Below are 7,500 nucleotides of genomic sequence, written 5' to 3'. Positions count from 1 at the left end.
CGTTTGGCAGTGACGGAAGACACTCGATCCACTGCCCTCTATTGGCGCCGGGAGCGGATAGTTTGATGGTTTGCCCGCTGAAACTGCTCGAACAAGGGCAGAGCCTTCGTGCCCGACGGACACTGCTCGACCGTGTGGACGTGGCTTTAATGGTTAATGGTTAATGGTTAAAAGCAAGATAAATGTGCTAGACATCTAAAGTCATGTAGCACTATAGTTAATGTTAGGGAAGGGTGGTTGAGTTAGTGACTAGTTGTCTAAGCTGGGCAAAGGAATTGGTGAGTGAAAGGGTTAGAGTCGGGTGTTGTAAGGAGTTAGATTAGATGGAGGATATGTATGCGTTTGAGGAAAGAGAATAGGTTGTTGAAACAGAAAGTGTGGGATTCTGTAAGGATGTCTGATAGGTTGGGAGGTCGGTGAAGGGAGGATAGGTGGGGGAAAGCAGAGGTAAGTATGGACGAGACATAAAAGTAATGTGGGGAAGAGACAAAATGATAATTGGGGATTGGTATTGGAGGATGTGTAAGAAAGGTCTCTTGAAGGCATACAATAGATGGGTTATAAGAGGAAAGGATATGACAAAGGTCAGGTCTGTGGGAGCGGAAACCGCGAATATTCCAATGAAGGAGAGTTATACTTTAGTGATGAGATGGGAGAGGTGTGGGAGGGGTATTAGGAGACAGAGGGTCTGTGGAAGGGGATACTTGTGACATAAGGGATTCACGTGTGTATCTAGGAGGGAATGGAAGGGATAGAGGGGATGGTGGGAGGGTTAATGTGGGCTGTGTTGGGAGGGGTTAGGAGGATAGGGTGTAGGGGGGATATCGTTAGGAGGAGGATGGATATCAGCAGTTACTTGCAGTGTGAAAGGAGCAGGAGTTGTAAGATTTGGGGGTTGAGTGTCAGTTTTCATTAAGTAATCTTGAATATTTCAATAGTTTCTTCTGAGGAGTTGGTGTGGGAGTTTTGGGGTTAAAGGATTTCTTGTGTGGGGGGGGGAGAGAGGATTGGTGTCTCAAGCATAGGGGCAAAGGAAGGTGGAGGTGATTGTGTGGTAGGGGAAGAGGGGGGGAACGTTTGTTGTCTGTCTGTACGGGTAGTGCGAGAGAGGGAGAGAGGAAGGTGTTGGGGTTGTAGTGGTGATTGGAGTATCTGTAGTAGAGATTGGAGTGTCTGGGGTTTAGGATGGCAAAAGAGTTTGACTGGGAAGGTAGGAGGTAGAAGAGGGGGAGTTAGATGTAAGGGGGGTGGGTTTAGGAGAATTGGTAGAATGAGCAGTATTACTGGAGTAAGGAGTAAGAGAAACCAGGTCGACGTGCTTCCTGTCTGGCTTCACGTAGTGTGAGTCCAAGTTTGAATCTGAGAGTTGCTACCTCAGACTCAATCTTGTAGGTGGGACAGCCCCTATAAAAATACATTATGGGGGCCGCCACAGTTGGCACATGTGCGTGATTGTGCAGAGCAGTTAGATCGGGTATGGCCAGGTTGGGCACATAGTGGGCATCTGGCTGTGGAACGGCAATGTTTGGCTGGGTGTCCTAGACGCCAAAAATTTTGGCACTGACGTGGAGGAGGTTGGTATGGACGAACAGGGAGGGATTTCTATGTAGACGTTTAAAGGGAAGGTCATGTCTACAGAAGTAATTTGGCTATGTTGGTTCTTTCGATGACCTCTGGGGGGAATGGAGTAGCATTGTACTGATGTTGCATCATAGTCTGAGACAGGCAAGTAGGTCTTCTTCACAGTCTGACCAATCTGTCAGACTGGGCAATTTGCTGGGGAGATTGAAACTGTTCCAGTGCAAGTTGAGAGGGTTGGATGGGGTTCTGCAAGGATGGGGTTACCATATAGGTCAGTTTTGTTAATGCTATAGCTTGATTTCGGATGTTACTGTGACAAGACGGGAGCGGTCGGGTCGGCTACGGAAAGGGACTTTACCTACTTGTTTTGGAGACATTGTTGGAAGAGAAGGGTGTTATCAGAGTTGGGAGTTGTGGGAGGGATCACGAAAAATCAGTCCCATTTGGCTGCGCTAAAGAGAGTATTCAAGATTGTTGTAGAGATAGGGGTAGAAGGCGGGGTGTGGACGAAGATGGAGTAGTGTTGAGGGAGGTAGTGTTATGGAGAGGTGGGCAACAAGGCTGTAAGGTATTAAGGGATGGGGTGGGTGATGGAGGTTGTGGGGATAGAGGTGTTGAAGTCGAGCATGCTGGAAGAGTGGAAATGTTCCTTAAGGGTTGATTGTTGGCTACTGTACTAGTAGGCATTGATGAGGGGGTAGTTATTGCAGTGTTTGGAGCCGTGGTCAAAGGAGAGCTGGGTCGGGATTGGGTGGGTTAACATCGTGGGGCTATTTTGCCCCTAATAGTGGGGATATGTTTATTACTGGCCATGGTAAGGCCTGGTTGTTTGGGATAAAAACAGTCCACCCCTCAGGGTCCCCTTGAGGGGTAAGGGCTAGGTAACAATCAGGGGAATACTGTGCCCATGGCTCCCTCAAGCCGTTTAGGACTGGCACAAAGTCAGCCTTTCAGCACGGCTCTCACCTTAGGTGGGTAGCAGGTGGTTTTGGTGAAGGACAAACGAAAAGTGGGAGAAAAAAAAAAGAAAAAAAGCCATGCAAATTTAGTAGAGGGCCGTGTCCCAAGGTTGGGGAGTTCCATCATTGGGTCCCAGTCTCACCTCTTGAGGTCCCCCCCCCCCACGACAACAATGGGCAAGGGATGGGGGCCGTTCTTAAAAGATTTAACCATTTGGAAAAAATTAAAATTGCTTGTGTACTTTTAAAGACCTCTATGGTTTTCGCTCACCATTCCTGAAAATAATGTATTAGTAATAGCCATCAGATGTACAAAAGTGGGACCCAGAAAGTGTTTGTGGCATACAGCTGAAGTCTAAAAAGCAGAATGGGCTTTATCGTATAACACCTTCCCCCCAAAAAAAAAAAAAGTTTGGGCATGTCATGTGTTTTAGTGGTGTTCCCTGTAGCCTCCGCCACAAGTGGGTATGTTAAAAAGGGTAACTGGAAACATAAGTTCCACCAGTTTTGATATATAAAAGGGGCCCATCTGGATATCGCGTTATGTATTTAACGATTTAAATTATAGGAACAAAGCAAGTTTATTGTGCTCAATGTTATGAATATTGATTTAGATATATTACATAGTGTTAAGTAACACTGTTAAAGCCAACTAAGCAAGTCGAGTTGTCAAGAGCTTTAAGACTTAAAAAAAAAAAGCTTAAATATTTGTAGCACTTATCAAATTTCATTTTTTTGATACTTGTAATTATGCATTATAATATTTGGGCAACACCCCAATCCTATTTTTCCTATTAGACTAGGGAGGATTAGAGAAAACAATCATTAGAACTCCAAAAAAAAAAATTATTTTAAAAATTGAGACACAATCGAAAGTCGGGCCCTGGCCCAAATTATCGGGTGTCTGTAATTTGGGAAAACCAGGATTTTTTTTTTTTATGTACCTGGAAAGGAATGCAAGATTAATAACTTGTCATCACATATGTATATAAATGTACCAATACAAGTTACCTACCAAGTTACCTACCAGGACACAAGTTTGCCGGTAGCACGCACAGGCTGAAGGCATTATCAGAGTTACTCTGTCCATGGTCCCCCACATTTGCCCACGCCAGGGGAAGTGATGTCCACATGTAGGCTTCAGGACATGGTAACGCATTTGCTTCAGTATACCTGCATGCATATAGCACTCAAAGTAGTTGCGCTTATCGAGGAGGTCTGGGTAACGTCCTTCCTGCTGGCATACGAACTGGTAAATGCAAGGTCTTCACAAGTGCCCGTCTTCTGGGTTGTACATCAGGTCAGTACTGCAGACAAAGGTTTTTCTGCAGCCATCCAGCCCGGGGCGAGATGCACGAATAGTATCACTGCAGTTCTTGGGTTAGCAAAGACCCCAGAAACAGTGCATGGGGGTAGGCCACCTACGTTCGACACTGCGCCGAAGCCTCATCGAACCCATGCCGTCCGGGCACTTGTAACTCTCTGGTAGAGATCCAATATTCTTGCAAGAGAAGAATCTCTGGGGATCATAGGGATCCACACGGAAATCATTACCCTTCGTACAGGTGCAGTCTGTAGGTTATCCGGGTAGCAGACAGCACCTCAAACTCGCTCTTCTCCGAACAGTAGTGGCTCTCGATGCAGTGACGAGTAAAGCTTGCCCTTTTACACATTGGACCATGGTTTTGCATTTGGGCGCACAAAAATTTATCAGGCTGGGACTCGCATAGATGCGAGAAGGGATGGTTATCTGCTGTAACACTACGTTCACTCCGCAAGCTTCTGTTTAGATAAAAGACAGGGCTTAGAAGACAATTGTAAAGCTTAATTAGGTCGTTTTGTCAATATTAGAGGAACACCAGGTTTACACGAAATTTATACTTAATCGTCTGCCATGACACTGGCGCCTGCCATAACCACTGGAAAGACTATAGTTAACGGTATGCCAAGCGCGGGCACTAATTTTAGTTGAAACTAGTATGCTCAACTATTCCCAAGACAGTTATAGTTACCTCTTAACTAGTGTTTTTTTTTATAATTTAAAAATAATGACTTCCCTTTACTACTTACAATATTGTATATTGGGGTTTGAAATTATATACTAAAAACTTTAAAAGATTAAAATCCTCAAAGCAACCCCAAATTTATTATGTTTAATACACTTCAAACGCTAATCAGAATAATATTCATGTTTAACCTTTACCAAATCTTAGGTTTTGCACTAAATATAAGCTTTATAGTAAGCTTACCAGGATAAACACGTTGAGTGACCTCATCTTCGATTGTTGTCTGCCTAACAGTCGCCCTGCTGACTTTTTATACGTTTTTTCTACAAGGAAGAGAGAAATAACAGAAAGCTCATGATAATTTTTACTGTTAATTTTTAAAATTCCACCGCCCGCCATCTAGTGAGGCTTTCTGGACGCAACCATAGAAACGCGAAATGCACATTTTTTGTTGTTGTTGTATGTTTCTAAATAGATATTATTAATGATGTAATATTATTTGTTGCTGTTATTTTTGTGACTATTATTATTATCATTATTATTTTTATTATTGTTGTTGTTGTTGTTTTTGTTGTTGTTTTTCATTATTATGGTTATTATTTTTTTTTTTAGAATTACTATTTTTTTATTATTTTGATTTATTTATTATTATATTATTTTTATTATTATTATATTATTATTATATTATTATTAATTTTATTATATTTTTTTTTTTTTGATCTGCTAATTAAAATCAAAAAACCGGGTCACTACCAGCGACCTAGCATGATTGAAGTTTGAGGCAATGGAACACCAACAAAAACAAGTTTCCCGAGTGCATAGCAAGCAGTACATTACCTCAATTAAACTCTTCTCTTGTCCATTTAAGTTTGTTTCTTTGATTGTTATACAAAAATGGTTGAACGCAGGGCAGGAGTGGCAGCTATCCGTCCTAGTGACCTGGCGGATTTTGACTATGGAAGAGGTAGACTCAGTTCTTGCCATGGGGGATGCGCCCTTGTTGTGACGTGTGACGGGCGACGCTTTTACCACCCCATCCTACTCTTACGTGAGAGGCAGGATGCATTTTAGCCCCACTGCCAAGAAGCTGGATATCCCGCATAGTCATTTGCATAGCCACATAACGATAAGGGTACTTTCGTGTATATCAAAATATACATACATACATACATACATACATACATACATACATACATACATACATACATATATACATACATACATACATATATACACATACACATACACACACACACACACACACACACACACACACACACAACACACACACACACACACACGCGCACACACACACACACACACACACAAAACACCACACACAACACACACACACACCACACACACACACACACACACACACACCACACACATAACCAAAAAATTATAGTTATGAAATATATTTATTTGAAACAGTCTACCCTAGAAAGTGTAAAGGAAATTTACAGAAAATACTCTACGGGAAAAATTTGACGGCTAATATAATAAACGACACAATAATATATGAACATCCTGGTCCACAGCTTCTGTGATCTTCCAGTGACGTCCTTCCCACAGCATCCTAAGTGATCGTTTCTGCAGCAGTGTCCTATTTCGTGCTGTTCGGTTATCGCCTTTCGACTGCTATATATATAGTCGGGGAACCAGCATCATCACCAGTCAAGAGCCAGATAGTAAAGAAAAAGAAAGGCAACAGATAAGAGGATGTTAAGTAGCATAGCAGTTATCATACAAGTCTGCAGTTTTTAATGTTTGTTTTACATTATTTTTGTCTTTTTTTCGTTTTGTGTTTTATTTCACAAAGATAAAGAAGAAATAGGAGAGGGAGACGTCAGTATTGATCCTCATGGACAAGGCCTGAACTACCAATCGTCTCTGATAGTTATGAGAGTAGATAAGGGAAACAACAACGGCAATCTGCAAGGATTTACTTGAACCAGTTGTCGGCACACAGAGAAGAAATAAATGTAAAATAAGAAATTGTACATCATGTACGAGTCACTTGTCATGATTGACAAAATCACGGGCTAAAGGGATACATCATATATCTTTAGCCTGTAACTACAACAGCAACAAATCCTATTAATGATAAGGTTTCAGTGTCTCTTGTTCTACGTGGATGAGTGAGTGAGTGAGTAAGTGTGTGTGTGTGAGCGACAGCGAGCGTGAATAAGAATGAAAGTGAGAGTGACCTCACACAGAAAAGGTATTACAAGCACGAAGATTAACGTTCAATATAACAAAACTGAGATAAATTATCAAGGCTAGCTATATAAAATTATTTCAACTACCACACACACCGACAGAATGTATGCATTAATGAATGGTGACGTGAAAAAATATTTGCAAGCTTTTTAGCAAGCGAACCTTCTCGGGGTCAGAAATTCTGAACTGCTAAGGTAGCTACGCAGGTCAGACTTCATCGACAGGGTGTTTCTATACCCAAAATACCATACATTGAAGCGAACCGAGCCATTAAAATCTATAAATAAACTGCTCTCTCTGTGTATCTGTGATGGGTGCTTGTGATATCCTACGGGTATCTAATTTATCACGAATCACACGATCCTTGGGATGCATCCAAATATAGAAGCGACTTCAATAGGGTGAGAAGAGTGTGATTAATAAGCGAATAATGATTCTACCTTAAACCCTAGTCCTACATTAATTAAATGACATAACTGCGAGTCACACTGACTCAGAAGTTGCCGATAGAACGTATAACTTCGGTTTTACCTGTACCTACTATCGAATGTCAGAGCGGAGATCTATTAGGCGATTTACGCAGCCTCGGTTATATCGGGCATCCCTGTGCACTATGATATGGGGGGAGATCCTACGTAACAAAATAAAAATTAATAAAATCGTGTTACAAGCTCGTTTTATGTATATGTTATGAATGTATATATATATATATTTTATATATATATATATAT

At 41.7% G+C, this 7,500-nt stretch overlaps 1 pseudogene; it reads right to left on the bottom strand.

The window, feature by feature from the left end:
• Positions 1 to 3,466: 3,466 nt before the first annotated feature.
• LOC119569326 lies at positions 3,467 to 4,453 on the bottom strand (annotated as a pseudogene).
• Positions 4,454 to 7,500: the final 3,047 nt, after the last annotated feature.

This window comes from Penaeus monodon, unplaced genomic scaffold (assembly GCF_015228065.2).
Source record: "Penaeus monodon isolate SGIC_2016 unplaced genomic scaffold, NSTDA_Pmon_1 PmonScaffold_1409, whole genome shotgun sequence".
Classification (NCBI taxonomy): Eukaryota; Metazoa; Arthropoda; class Malacostraca; order Decapoda; family Penaeidae; genus Penaeus; species Penaeus monodon.
This window is presented reverse-complemented; position numbering and strand designations above follow the sequence as displayed.